This window comes from Pleurodeles waltl, chromosome 2_2, assembly GCF_031143425.1.
Source record: "Pleurodeles waltl isolate 20211129_DDA chromosome 2_2, aPleWal1.hap1.20221129, whole genome shotgun sequence".
Lineage (NCBI taxonomy): Eukaryota > Metazoa > Chordata > Amphibia > Caudata > Salamandridae > Pleurodeles > Pleurodeles waltl.
In genome coordinates, this window is record NC_090439.1 from 642,669,081 (window position 1) to 642,684,497 (window position 15,417).

Here is a 15,417-nt window from a genome sequence, read left to right on the forward strand (position 1 = left end):
CAATTTTTTCTTGTTTTCAAGAAACTGCAAAGTAACAAGATAGATGCACCGGTGCATTACTTCTGGATGAATGAGAGATACATAAGAGTGTTATTAATATGAAATTATCTGGTTATTCGACACCCAGGAAAACCAGACAATCATTACATAAACATTAACTGATTACAAGGGTTGGAGGGCCCCTAAAGCCCCCAGAAGCGTCACTAGTTTTTCCAACCAATAAAAAATAGAATCTAAATCCAAACAACAGATAAAGTAAATTTAAGGCTTTATGGGAAGCGAGTGAGAGAGATGGGCCCCTGACTAGTCACACATCTTTCTTGCAGGTGTTTACTGTAGGGGTCTGCTTTCTGGTAGACTTTTCATCCTTGGCGCGGTCGCCCCTAACTTTTTGCCTCTGTTTTCCAGGTTGTTGATGTGTGCTAGACTCTGTTTTTGCTGTTTTTGTTACTCTGGGCATTTCACCACTGCTATCCAGTGCTAAAAGTGCAAGCGCTCCTGTATAAAATGTGTATGTAATTGGCTTTCCATGATTGCCGTATTTGATTTACTGGTAAGTCCCTAGTACAGTGCACTAGAGGTGCCAAGGACCTGTAAATCAAATGCTACTAGTGGGCCTGCAGCACTGGTTGTGCCACCCACATTAGTAGCTCTGTAAACATGGCTCAGACCTGCCACTGCAGTGTCTGTGTGTGCAGATTTTAACTACCAATTTGATTTGGCAGGCATACACATTTGCCAGGCCTTAACTTTAGCTTTTCTTACATGTAAGACACCCCTAAGGTAGGCCCTAGGTAGCCCTATGGGCAGGGTGCAGTGTATGTTTAAGGTAGGATATATACTAATGTGTTTTATATGTCCGGACAGTGAAATACTGCCAAATGTGTTTTTCACTGTTGCACGCCCTATCTCTCTCATAGGTTAACATGGGTGCTGCCTTTAAAAATGATTAAAGCGTAGATTCCTTTTGGGAGCAGATAGATATCTGGAGTTTGGGGTCTCTGAACTCAGAATTTAAAAATACATCATTTAGTAAAGTTGGTTTTAAGATTGTGTGTTTGAAAATGCCACTTTTAGAAAGTGGCCATTTTCTTGCTGAAACCATTCTGTGACTCTGGCTGTTTGTGGATTCCCTGTCTGGGTCAGTTTGACAGTTGGCCTGTTTGCACCTCTCTCTAGACAGTGACACAAAGGGAGCTGGGGTGTAGCCTGCATATCCTGATTAGCCATCTGTGCTAGGGGGGAAGGAAGGAGTCACTTACACTTGAAAGGGCTGTGCCTGGGGGCTGGCCTGGGCAAGGCAGGATTTGACATACAAGGGAGACTTTCCTTTGAGCCTACTTCAAAGGACAAAATGGGTATAAGAAGGGCACCCAAAACCCCAGACTTTAGATCACTTCTGGACTCTGCCTGGAGAAGAGCTGAAGAGCTGAGGAGAAGTGTTGCCTTGCCTGAGACTGTGCTTTGTGGAGCTATCCTGCAGTTGCTGCTTTTGGCTGTGCAAGAGGACAAAGACTGGACTTTGTGTGCCTTGCTGCTTGTGAAGAAATCTCCAAGGGCTTGTCCTGAGCATGCCTCCTGTTGTTGAAGTCTCAGGGCCATCAAAGACTTCTCCTGCCAGCCCACGGACTCTCTGCTGAGACTCCTGCCCTGCCAAGTCGTGCCCTATCCAGTTCCTGGGGCCTTAGAAGGTGAAGCTGGCAGACCAAGACTGAAAATCCACGCACAGACTGCCATGTGGGGAAAATATCGACACACCTTCTGAGACGCGGCTGAAAAACGATGCGCCGCCGGCTTCACGTAGCTGGAAGAACGACGTTCAACACCCGCTGATGGAGTCTGTTACTGTTGCAACCCACATTGCGCGGTTTTTAAATACCATGCGGCACAAACCTTGCTGGGTGCAAAAAAACAACGCAACGCCTGCCTGGACGCGATTGCTGCCCTGATCGACGCATCGCTCCCCTGCGGGTAGGAAAAACGATGCGTGCCGACCTGACCGGAAAAGGAGAAATGACTTACGGTCTTGATGCACTGCTTACCTTTTTCGACATACACTCGCCTGTGCGACTTATTTTGACGCTACCCAGGTACTTTTCAATGCTAACAGCGTTTTTACTGTTCACTAAGGGATTTAAGACTATTTTTGTTTTTTAATTAATAACTTGATGTAGGAAGTTGGCTCTGTATATACTGTTTCAAAGTTTAAGAAATAGTGTGCACAGAGTCGAAGGCTTCCCCTGAGAGGAAAGATAGTGGCAAAAAGAGATAATTCTAATGCTCTATTTTGTGGTAGTGTGGTTGAGCAATAGGCTTATCAGAGGGTAGTGTTAAGCATCTGTTGTACACACACAGGCAATAAATGAGGAACACACACTCAAAGACTTACTCGAGGCCAATAGGTTTTTATATAGAAAAATATATTTTCTTAGTTTATTTTAAGAACCACAGGTTCAAGATTTACAAGTAATAAGGGTTCAAAGTTGGGTCCAAGGTAGCCCACCGTTGGGGTTTCAAGGAAACCCTAAAGTTACCACACCAGCAGCTCAGGGCCGGTCAGGAGCAGAGGTCAAAGAGGTGCCCAAAACACATATGCTTCAATGGAGAACAGGGGTGCCCTGGTTCCAGTCTGCCAGCAGGTAAGTACCTGTGTCTTCGGAGGGCAGACCAGGGGGGTTTTGTAGGACACCGGGGGGACACAAGCAGGCACAGAAAGTACACCCTCAGCGGCACAGGGGCAGCCAGGTGCAGAGTGCAAACAGGCGTCGGGTTTTGTGTAGAAAGCAATGGTGAGACCCGGGGGTCTCTTCAACGATGCAGGCAGGCACAGGGGGGGCTCCTCGGGGTAGCCACCACCTGGGTTAGGCAGAGGGGCACCTGGGGGTCACTCCTGCACTGGATTTCGGTTCCTGCAGGTCCTGGGGGCTGCGGGTGCAGTGTTGGTTCCAGGCACCGGGTCCCTTGTTACAGGCAGTCGCTGTCAGGGGGTGCCTCTGGATTTCCTCTGCAGGCGTCACTGTGGGGGCTCAGGGGGGTCAACTCTGGCTACTCACGGGCTCTCAGTTGCCGGGAAGTCCTCCCTGATGTGTTTGTTTTCCGCAGGTCGAGCCGGGGCGTTGGGTGCAGAGTGGAAAGTCTCACGCTTCCGGCGGGAAATGTGGGGTCTTTAAAGTTGCTTCTTTGTTGCAGAAATTTGCAGTTTGTTGAACAGGGCCACTGTTCTCGAGAGCTTCTTGGTCCTTTAGATGCAGGGCAGTCCTCTGAGGCTTCAGAGGTCGCTGGTCCTTGTTGGATGCGTCGCTGTTGCAGTTTTCGTCGAAGTAGGGTGACAGGCCGGTGGGGCTGGGGCCAAATCGGTTGTCTTCTCCGTCTTCACTGCAGGGCTTCAGGTCAGCAGTCCTTCTTCTTCTTTAGGTTGCAGGAATCTATCTTCCTCGGTTCTGGGAGCCCCTAAATACTAAATCTAGGGGTGTGTTTAGGTCTGGGAAGTTAGTAGCCAATGGCTACTAGCCCTGAGGGTGGCTACACCCTCTTTGTGCCTCCTCCCGGTGGGGAGGGGGCACATCCTTAATCCTATTGGGGGAATGTTCCATCTGCAAGATGGAGGATTTCTAAAAGTCAGAATCACCTCAGCTCAGGACACCTTAGGGGTTGTCCTCACTGGCCAGTGACTCCTCCTTCTTTTTCTCATTATCTCCTCCAGCCTTGCCGCCAAAAATGGGGGCAGTGGCCAGAGGGGCGGGCATCTCCACTAGCTGGGATGCCCTGTGGCGCTGTAACAAAGGGGGTGAGCCTTTGAGGCTCACCGCCAGGTGTTACAGTTCCTGCAGGGGGAGGTGGGAAGCACCTCCACCCAGTACAGGCTTTGTTCCTGGCCACAGAGTGACAAAGGCACTCTCCCCATGTGGCCAGCAACATGTTTGGTGTGTGGCAGGCTGGCAAAACTAGTCAGCCCACACTGGAAGTCGGGTATGTTTTCAGGGGGCATCTCTAAGATTCCCCCTGGGGGTATTTTTTACAATAAAGTGCACACTGGCATCAGTGTGTATTTATTGTGCTGAAAAGTTTGATACCAAACTTCACAGTTTTCAGTGTAGCCATTATGGTGCTGTGGAGTTCGTGTTTGACAGACTCTCAGACCATATACTCTTATGGCTACCCTGCACTTACAATGTCTAAGGTTTTGCTTAGACACTGTAGGGGCATAGTGCTCATGCACCTATGCCCTCACCTGTGGTATGGTGCACCCTGCCTTAGGGCTGTAAGGCCTGCTAGAGGGGTGACTTACCTATGCCACAGGCAGTGTGAGGTTGGCATGGCACCCTGAGGGGAGTGCCATGTCGACTTAGTCATTTTCTCTCCACCAGTACACACAAGCTGGCAAGCAGTGTGTATGTGCTTAGTGAGGGGTCCCCAGGGCGGCATAAGACATGCTGGAGCCCTTAGAGACCTTCCCTGGCATCAGGGCCCTTGGTACGAGGGGTACCAGTTACAAAGGACTTACCTTGATGCCAGGGTGTGCCAATTGTGGAGACAAAGGTAGAGTTTAGGGAAAGAACACTGGTGCTGGGGCCTGATTAGCAGGCCTCAGCACACTTTCAAATCATAACTTGGCATCAGCAAAGGCAAAAAGTCAGGGGGTAACCATGACAAGGAGGCATTTCCTTACACAACCCCCCCCCCCCAAACGAAAGAGGATGAGACTAACCTTTCCCAAGAGAGTCTTCATTTTCTAAGTGGAAGAACCTGGAAAGGCCATCTGCATTGGCATGGGCAGTCACAGGTCTGTGTTCCACTATAAAGTCCATTTCCTGTAGGGAGATGGACCACCTCAACAGTTTTGGATTTTCACCTTTCATTTGCATTAGCCATCTGAGAGGTCTGTGGTCAGTTTGAACTACAAAGTGAGTACCAAAGAGGTATGGTCTCAGCTTCTTCAGGGACCAAACCACAGCAAAGGCCTCCCTCTCAATGGCACTCCAACGCTGCTCCCTGGGGAGTAACCTCCTGCTAATGAAAGCAACAGGCTGGTCAAGGCCATCATCATTTGTTTGGGACAAAACTGCCCCTATCCCATGTTCAGAGGCATCAGTCTGCACAATGAACTGCTTGGAGTAATCTGGAGCTTTTAGAACTGGTGCTGTGCACATAGCTTGTTTCAGGGTGTCAAAGGCCTGTTGGCATTCTATAGTCCAGTTTACCTTCTTGAGCATCTTCTTAGAGGTAAGCTCTGTGAGGGGTGTCACTATGGATCCATATCCCTTCACAAACCTCCTGTAGTAACCAGTCAAGCCAAGGAATGCCCTGACTTGAGTCTGGGTTTTTGGAGCTACCCAGTCCAGTTGGAGTGGCTGACTTGGCCTCCACCTGTAAGGTGTCCCAAGTAAACCACAGTTCCCTGCCCCATCTGACATTTGGATGCCTTGATAGAGAGGCCTGCTGCTTGCAGGGCCTTCAAAACCTTCTTCGGGTAGACCAGGTGATCTTGCCAGCTGGAGCTTAAGACAGCAATATCGTCAAGATAAGCTGCAATAAAGGACTCCAAGCCAGCAAGGACTTGATTCACCAACCTTTGGAAGGTGGCAGGGGCATTCTTTAAGCCAAAGGGCATTACAGTAAACTGATAATGCCCATCAGGTGTGGAGAATGCTGTCTTTTCTTTTGCTCCTGGTGCCATTTTGATTTGCCAGTACCTTGCTGTCAAGTCAAAGGTACTCAATTATCTAGCAGCACCCAATTTATCAATCAATTCATCTGCCCTTGGAATGGGATGGGCATCTGTCTAGGTGACGGAATTAAGTCCTCTGTAGTCCACACAAAACCTCATCTCTCTCTTGCCAGCCTTGGTGTGAGGTTTGGGGACTAAGACCACTGGGCTAGCCCAGGGGCTGTCAGAGTGCTCAATGACTCCCAATTCCAGCATCTTGTGGACTTTCACCTTGATGCTTTCCTTAACTTGGTCAGACTGTCTGAAAATGTTGTTTTTGACAGGCATGCTGTCTCGTGTGTCCACATCATGGGTACACAGGTGTGTCTGCCCAGGGGTTAGGGAAAAGAGCTCAGCAAACTGTTGTAAGACTTTCCTACAGTCAGCTTGCTGTTGACCAGAGAGGGTGTCTGAATAGATCACTCCATCTACTGAGCCATCTTTTGGGTCAGTGGAGAGGAGATCAGGGAGAGGTTCACTCCCAGCTTCCTGGTCCTCATCTGTAACCATTAACATGTTTACATCTGCCCTGTCATGAAAGAGTTTGAGGCGGTTCACATGGATCACCCTTTTGGGGCTCCTGCTAGTGCCTAGGTCTACCAGGTAGGTGACCTGACTCTTTCTCTCTAGCACTGGGTAAGGGCCACTCCATCTGTCCTGAAGTGCCCTGGGAGCCACACGCTCCAGAACCCAGACTTTCTGCCTTGGCTGAAATTCAACCATAGCAGCCGTTTGGTCATACCACATCTTCTGGAGTTGTTGGCTGGCCTCAAGGTTTTTACTTGCCTTTTCCATGTACTCTGCCATCCTGGAGCGTAGGCCTAGTACATAGTCCACTATATCGTGTTTAGGCTCATGAAGAGGTCTCTCCCAGCCTTCTTTTACAAGAGCTAGTGGTCGCCTTACAGGATGGCCAAACAGAATTTCAAAGGGGACATCCCTACTCCCTTCTAAGGCACCTCTCTGTAGGCAAAAAGCAGACATGGCAAGAGGACATTCTATCTCCTTTTGAGCTTTTCAGGGAGCCCCATGATCATGCCCTACAATGTCTTGTTGAATCTTTCCACAAGACCATTGGTTTGTGGATGGTATGGTGTGGTGAATTTGTAAGTCACCCCACACTCATTCCACATGTGCTTCAGGTATGCTGACATGAAGTTGGTACCCCTGTCAGACACCACCTCCTTAGGAAATCCCACTTTGGTAAAGATACCAATGAGTGCTTTAGCTACTGCAGGGGCAGCAGTGGACCTAAGGGGAATTGCTTCAGGGTATCTAGTTGCATGATCCACTACTACTAGTATGTACTGGTTCCCTGAGGCTGTGGGAGGTTCAAGTAGACCCACTATATCCACACCCACTCTTTCAAAGGGGACCCCCACCACTGGAAGTGGAATGAGGGGGGCCTTTGGATGGCTACCTGTCTTACCACTGGCTTGACAGGTGGCACAGGAGACACAAAACTCCTTTACTTTCTGGGATATGTTGGGCCAATAGAAATGGTTGATTAACCTCTCCCAAGTCTTGGTTTGTCCCAAATGCCCAGCAAATGGAATATCATGGGCTAAGGTCAGAATGAACTTCCTAAACTCCTGAGGCACTACCACTCTCCTAGTGGCACCAGGTTTGGGATCTCTTGCCTCAGTGTAGAGGAGTCCATCTTCCCAATAGACCCTATGTGTTCCAGTGATTTTTCCTTTGGTTTCCTCAGCAGCTTGCTGCCTGAGGCCTTCAAGAGAGGGACAGGCTTCTTGCTCCTTACACAACTGTTCCCTTGTGAGTCCCGCTGGGCCTAAGAGTTCAACCTGATAAGGCTCCAACTCCATGGGCTCAGTTCCCTCAGAGGGCAGAACTTCTTCCTGGGAAGAGAGGTTCTTTTTCTTTTGTTGTGTTGAAGCTGGTTCCCCAATCTTCTTTCCTTTTCTCTTGGAGGGTTGGGCCATTATTCCAGGCTCCAACACCTCTTTTTCACCCTGTGCTCTGCACTGTGCCCTTGTCTTGACATACACCAGTTCAGGGATATCCAGCATGGCTGCATGGGTTTTGAGTTCTACCTCAGCCCATGCTGAGGACTCCAGGTCATTTCCAAGCAAACAGTGTACTGGGATATTAGAGGAGACTACCACCTGTTTCAGGCCAGTGACCCCTCCCCATTCTAAAGTTACCGTAGCCATGGGATGTACTTTAGTCTGATTGTCAGCGTTGGTGACTGGATAAGTTTGTCCAGTCAGGTATTGTCCTGGGGAAACCAGTTTGTCTGTCACCATTGTGACACTGGCACCTGTATCCCTCATGCCTTCTACACTAGTCCCATTAATTAAGAGTTGCTGCCTGTATTTTTGCATATTAGGGGGCCAGGCAGCCAGTGTGGCTAAGTCCACCCCACACTCAGAAACTAATGTAGCTTCAGTGTGAACCCTGATTTGCTCTGGGCACACTGTTGATCCCACCTGGAGACTGGCTATTCCAGTGCTAACTGGAGTAGAAGTTGAAGTGGAACCTTTCTTGGGGCAGGCCTTGTCTCCAGTTTGGTGTCCCTGCCGATTACAGCTACAACACCAGGCCTTTTTGGGATCAAAATGTTCACCCTTGTACCCAAAATTGGATTGTGAAGAGGCTTTGGATCCTCCCTCCTGAGCAGGTTTTTGGGGCCCTGTAGATGGCTCTTTACTTTTACCCTTGGATGTCTGAACACTCTTCCCCTGGGGAGTCTTTGTGACCCCTATCTTTTGGTCACCCCCTGTGGAAGTCTTGGTCACCCTAGTCTTGACCCAATGGTCCGCCTTCTTTCCCAATTCTTGGGAGAAATTGGACCTAGGTCTACCAGATGCTGATGCAGTTTATCATTGAAACAATTACTTAAAAGGTGTTCTTTCATAAACAGATTGTACAGCCCATCATAATCATTTACACCACTGCCATTAATCCAACCATCCAGTGTTTTGACTGAGAAGTTAACAAAATCAACCCAGGTCTGGCTCGAGGATTTTTGAGCCCCGCCTGAACCTAATCCTGTACTCCTCAGTTGAGAATCCAAAGCCCCCAATCAGGGTAGCCTTAATGAGGTCATAGGATTCTGCATCCTTTCCAGAGAGTGTGAGGAGTCTATCCCTAGACTTTCCAGTTAACATTTCCCAAAGGAGAACACCCCAGTGAGATTTGTTTACTTTTCTGGTTGCACAAGCCATCTCAAAAGCTGTGAACCATTTGTTGATGTCATCACCATCTTCTTATTTAGTTATAATCCCTTTGGGGATTTTTAGCATGTCAGGAGTATCTCTGACCCTATTTAAATTGCTGCCACCATTGATGGGAGGTCAGCCCATCTCTTGTCTTTCCCTTTCTATGGCTAGGAGCTGTCTCTCCAAAGCCAATCTTTTGGCCATCCTGGCTAACAGGAGATCATCTTCATTGAGGCTGCCCTCAATGCTGCCAGAGCTGTTGGACTCTCCTGTGAGAGAAGCAACATCTCTGACTATTACTTCTGGAGTCAGGGTTGGAGAAACCCTGGTCTCCCTAACTAGGACTGGAGGTGGGAATTCCTCCACATCACTAGTTTCCCCCTCTGTGAGGACATCATCAGAGGGGTTGTTTTTAGCAAACTCTGCCAAGAGCTCCTGGAGCTGTACTTTGGTAGGGTTTGAACCAGTTTTGATCTTTTTGATTTTGCAGAGAGTCCTTAACTCTGACATCCTAAGATGCAGGTAAGGGGTGAGGTTGAGCTCCACCACCATCTCTTCTGCATTAGACATTGTGGCGGTCATTCTGACCCTGGCGGTCAAAGACCGCCAGGGCGGAGGACCGCGGGAGCACCGCCGACAGGCCGGCGGTGCTCCAATGGGGATTCCGACCGCGGCGGTAAAGCCGCGGTCGGACCGGCAACACTGGCGGGCTCCCGCCAGTGTACCGCCGCCCCATTGAATCCTCCAAGGCGGCGCAGCTTGCTGCGCCGCCGAGGGGATTCCGACCCCCCCTACCGCCATCCAGATCCCGGCGGTCCGACCGCCGGGATCCGGATGGCGGTAGGGGGGGTCGCGGGGCCCCTGCAGTGCCCATGCCACTGGCATGGGCATTGCATGGGCCCCCGTAAGAGGGCCCCTAAATGTATTTCACTGTCTGCTGTGCAGACAGTGAAATACGCGACGGGTGCAACTGCACCCGTCGCACAGCTTCCACTCCGCCGGCTCGATTCCGAGCCGGCTTCATCGTGGAAGCCTCTTTCCCGCTGGGCTGGCGGGCGGCCTGAAGGCGACCGCCCGCCAGCCCAGCGGGAAAGTCAGAATTACCGCCGCGGTCTTTCGACCGCGGAACGGTAACCTGACGGCGGGACTTTGGCGGGCGGCCTCCGCCGCCCGCCAAGGTCAGAATGAGGGCCTGTTTCTCTAAAAGTTGGGGTACTTTTTAAGAATCTAAAACTATCTCTAGAACTTAATCCAAACTTTTACAAAACTTTTAAACTCTAAATGAAATGCTAACAGGGACTAACACAAGGCCCTAGCAGGACTTTTAAAAATTTAGAAAAATAGCTAAAATTTCAAAAATCTGTTTCTAATGACAATTTTTGGAATTTAGTCGTGTGATCAGGTATTGGCTGAGTAGTCCAGCAAATGCAAAGTCTTGTACCCCACTGCTGATCCACCAATGTAGGAAGTTGGCTCTGTATATACTGTTTTAAAGTAAGAAATAGTGTGCACAGAGTCCAAGGGTTCCCCATAGAGGTAAGATAGTGGCAAAAAGAGATAATTCTAATGCTCTATTTTGTGGTAGTGTGGTCGAGCAGTAGGCTTATCAGAGGGTAGTGTTAAGCATTTGTTGTACAAACACAGGCTATAAATGAAGAACACACACTCAAAGACTTACTCCAGGCCATTAGGTTTTTATATAGAAAAATATATTTTCTTAGTTTATTTTAAGAACCACAGGTTCAGGATTTACAAGTAATAAGGGTTCAAAGTTGGGTCCAAGGTAGCCCACCGTTGGGGGCTCAAGGCAACCCCAAAGTTACCACACCAGCAGCTCAGGGCCGGTCAGGTGAAGAGGTCAAAGAGGTGCCCAAAACACATAGGCTTCAATAGAGAACAGGGATGCCCCGGTTCCAGTCTGCCAGCAGGTAAGTACCTGCGTCTTCAGAGGGCAGACCAGGGGGGTTGTGTAGGGCACTGGGGGGGACACAAGCAGGCACAGAAAGTACACCCTCAGCGGCACAGGGGCGGCTGGGTGCAGAGTGCAAACAGGCGTTGGGTTTTGTGTAGAAAGCAATAGGGAGACCAGGGGGTCTCTTCAACGATGCAGGCAGGCACAGAGGGGGCTCCTCAGGGTAGCCACCACCTGGGCTAGGCAGAGGGTCACCTGGGGGTCACTCCTGCACTGGATTTCAGTTCCTTCAGGTCCTGGGGGCTGCGGGTGCAATGTTGGTTCCAGGCGTCGGGTCCCTTGTTACAGGCAGTCGCGGTCAAGGGGAGCCTCTGGATTTCCTCGGCAGCCGTCGCTATGGGGGCTCAGGGGGGTCAACTCTGGATACTCACGGGCTCGCAGTCGCCAGGGAGTCCTCCCTGATGTGTTTATTTTCCGCAGGTCGAGCCGGGGGCATCGGGTGCAAAGTGGAAAGTCTCACGCTTCCGGCGGGAAACATGGAGTCTTTATAGTTGCTTCTTTGTTGCAGAAATTTGCAGTTTGTTGAACAGGGCCGCTGTTCTCAGGAGCTTCTTGGTTCTTTAGATGCAGGGCAGTCCTCTGAGGCTTCAGAGGTCGCTGGTGCCTGTTGGATGCGTTGCTGTTGCAGTTTTCGTTGAAGTAGGGAGACAGGCCGGTGGGGCTAGGGCCAAATCAGTTGTTGTCTCCGTCTTCACTGCAGGGCTTCAGGGCAGCAGTGCTTCTTCTTCTTTAGGTTGCAGGAATCTATCTTCCTCAGTTCTGGGAGCCCCTAAATACTCAATTTAGGGGTGTGTTTAGGTCTCGGAGGTTAGTAGCCAATGGCTACTAGCCCTGAGGGTGGTTACACCCTCTTGTGCCTCCTCCCGGTGGAGAGGGGGCACATCCCTAATCCTATTGGGGGAATCTTCCATCTGCAAGATGGAGGATTTCTAAAAGTCAGAGTCACCTCAGCTCAGGACACCTTAGGGGTTGTCCTGACTGGCCAGTGACTCCTCCTTGTTTTTCTCATTATCTCTTCCAGCCTTGCCGCCAAAAATGGGGGCAGTGGCCAGAGGGGTGGGCATCTCCACTAGATGGGATGCCCTGTGGCGCTGTAACAAAGGGAGTGAGCCTTTGAGGCTCACCGCCAGGTGTTACAGTTCCTGCAGGGGGAGGTGAGAAGCACCTTCACCCAGTACAGGCTTTGTTCCTGGCCACAGAGTGACAAAGGCACTCTCCCCATGTGGCCAGCAACATGTCTGGTGTGTGGCAGGCTAGCACAACTAGTCAGCCCACACTGGAAGTCGGGTATTTTTACAATAAAGTGCACACTGGCATCAGTGTGTATTTATTGTGCTGAGAAATTTGATACCAAACTTCGCAGTTTTCAGTGTAGCCATTATGGTGCTGTGGAGTTTGTGTTTGACAGACTCTCAGACCATATACTCTTATGGTATAGTGTATACCGCACCCTGCCTTAGGGCTGTAAGGCCTGCTAGAGGGGTGACTTACCTATGCCACAGGCAGTGTGAGGTTGGCATGGCACCCTGAGGGGAGTGCCATGTCGACTTAGTCATTTTCTCCCCACCAGCACACACAAGCTGGCAAGCAGTGTGTATGTGCTGAGTGAGGGGTCCCCAGGGTGGCATAAGACATGCTGCAACCCTTAGAGAACTTCCCTGGCATCAGGGCCCTTGGTACCAGGGGTACCAGTTACAAGGGACTTACCTGGATGCCAGGGTGTGCCAATTGTGGAGACAAAGGTACAGTTTAGGAAAAGAACACTGGTGCTGGGGCCTCGTTAGCAGGCCTCAGCACACTTTCAAATCATAACTCAGCATCAGCAAAGGCAAAAAGTCAAGGGGTAACCATGCCAAGGAGGCATTTCCTTACACTTGACTTGTGTATGTTGGATTTTTGTCGTTTTGGTCTTGTTGTGTTTAGCTAAATATTTCCTATTTTTCTAAACCTTTGTTGTGTCATTTTGTAGTGTTTTCATTAAGTTACTGTGTGTATTGGTAGAAATACTTTAGACCTACAGTAGAACTCTGAAGTTAAGCCTGCCTGCTCGTGCCAAGCTACCAAGGGGGTGAGCGGGGGTAAGCTGAGGGTGATTCTCCTTTACCCTAACTAGAATGAGGGTCCTTGCCTGGATAGGGGGTAACCAGACTGCCAACCAAAAACCCAATTTCTAACACTTTTTCTAACAGCCAGCTTGGCCACTTTGTTATATTAAGCACACTTTAGCTCATATACAAAGGAAGGTTTTTCTATGTGGCAAAGACACTTTTCCTTCTAATATGACAATTCAATACCTTTTACTGATGTGCAGACAGTGCTTAATTTATAAGAATGTAAGTGTCTGGGCACACTTAAGGAGGTCACTGTGCTTGTATCATCCATTGCCACTGCCAGAACTGCCAATTAATGTACCAAGCCAACTACTAACCATCACATCTGATAGAGACTTCTAGTTGCGCATTCTTTACCTTAGAATGTTTCCCCAGGTATCAGACTGGATCTGGAGATTTTTTCTTTGAGTAATACCCCGCGTTGGTAGGTGGCGTCAGTCGACTCTGCGGGCATCGTGGTCACGGTGATGAAATCGGGAGTAGTACATAGAAGCCACCACAGCGCAGTGGCGTCAGTTCTTTTCTTTCTGTGCATTCACTGATCCAGAGAGAGCTACCCTTGGTCACTTTTTGACTGACTTCGACTCTTTTGTGACTTTTTGTGAGTTTTTGTTGCATCGAGGGATGTCCCTGAAGACTGAGTTCAAACCATGCTAGGACTATCACCGCATGACGTCGGTGATGGATCCACATCAGGTCTGTTTATGGTGCCTGGAGCGTGACCACGACCCAAAGTCATGCTCTGAGTGCCGGATCATACACCCAAAGGCCTTGAGGGAGCGGTCCCTCAAGCTTATGGTGGCCCAGCGCTCGACTCCGTGTAGGTCCCGGTCTCGCTCGAGGGAAAGGTCTTGAGACCTGTTGTGGAGCCACCACCTTCGAAGTCTTTGGGTCAAGGTAATAAGAAGAAGTCGAAGAGATCCCGTCATCCTTCAACTTCACCCCATCGCTCGGCTGATGCAATGAAGGAGGAGCATCAACACTCAAGGCCTCCGTCTTCGGAGGCTGCTTCTGGGTCTGCTCTGTGCCTCCACAAGTTTCCGGGAGCCAGGGCAACCCCTGCCCAATCAAAGGAGTTTTATGAGACCATGCGCCTCATTTTTGGGCAGGTCAACCCCGCTACGGCGCCTTTGGACCCAAGGGCTTCAGTCGGGGGCCTTCGGGTTCCAGTCCGCGGCTCTCGCCATTGAAGTTCCCTCTGGATCTGCACTTAGATCCGCACTGACGCTGGTCGTACCATTGAGACCTTCCCCGGTGCTTGTTTGATTGTCGACGCTCCCGATGTCGGTGGTGCCAACCATCAAAGTCAACCCGATCCTGATCAACGACGACTCGGAGTCAGACTGGCATTGGCTGATGCCGACTCCTTCTTCGATGGGGCCTATTCACCCCAGGTTGGAGTCTGATTCTTTTTTTTATGGGTACAAATTCCACTGGGCACAGGAGTTGGGCGAGGTCAGTGTTCTGGATACCTCTTCAGATGCTGGCATGCTGTCTCCTCCTACCGTGGCTATGGCAGAGGGAGCAGCTTATTCCATGATGGTCAGTAGGGTGGCTGAGGTCCGCGGCCTTGAGCTGCCTAATATTCAGGTCAGGTCTAATCTCCTGAAAAAGGTGCTTCAAACAGGGGCTTCCAAATCCGAGCCTCTTCTTCCGTTCAATGAATCCCTCTCCGATGTCCTTTTGGGTTCTTGGTCCAGACCCAACACAGGGGCTTCTGTGAACAGGACTATCGCACACTGCCATCGGTCCACCTCGAACGACCCTTCATCCTTGGGCACATTCCCTTCCGCACCACCGGAAAGGGAATCAAAAGGGAAAGTAGTGCAAGTGTTCACGGACAACACTACCACCATGTGGTACTGCAACAAACAGGGCGGAGTGGGGTCCTGGACACTTTGTCAGGAGGCACTGCACCTCTGGACATGGCTGTCACATCAGGACACTACCCTGGCAGTTCAACATCTGGCAGGCTCTCTGAACACCAGAGCGGACGAACTCAGCCATCGATGCATAGCCGATCACGAATGGCGTCTCCATTCAGAGGTGGCCCCAGGTCTCTTTCGCCAGTGGGTAGAGCCTTGGTTATATCTGTTTGCCTCCAGAGAGAACGCGCAATGTCAGCTGTTTTGTGCGTTGGAGTTTCCAAGGCAGCACTCGCTCGGAGACGCTTTTCATCCCAAGTGGAACTCCAGCCTCCTTTATGCCTTTACGCCTATCCCACTTCTGCTCAGAGTTCTCAAGAAGATCAAGAACGACCGTGCCCAAGTCATCTTGGTGACTCCGGACTGGGCATGGAGAGTATGGTATCCAGAGCTATTGAGCATGGCCACCGATCTTCCACTCAGACTGCAACTTCGGGAGGATCTTCTGTCACAGCAGCAGGGGATTGTTCTCCACCCAAACCTGTCCAATCTCCGCCTTCATGCGTGGAGAATGAGTAGC

The 15,417-nt window shown here is 50.2% G+C and overlaps 1 protein-coding gene across 1 annotated transcript in view; it reads left to right on the forward strand.

Moving 5' to 3' along the window:
* The window catches only part of LOC138273698 (lipoxygenase homology domain-containing protein 1-like), a 504,427-nt gene that overhangs the window by 472,806 nt on the left and 16,204 nt on the right, over nucleotides 1-15,417 (forward strand). The window lies entirely within an intron of this gene.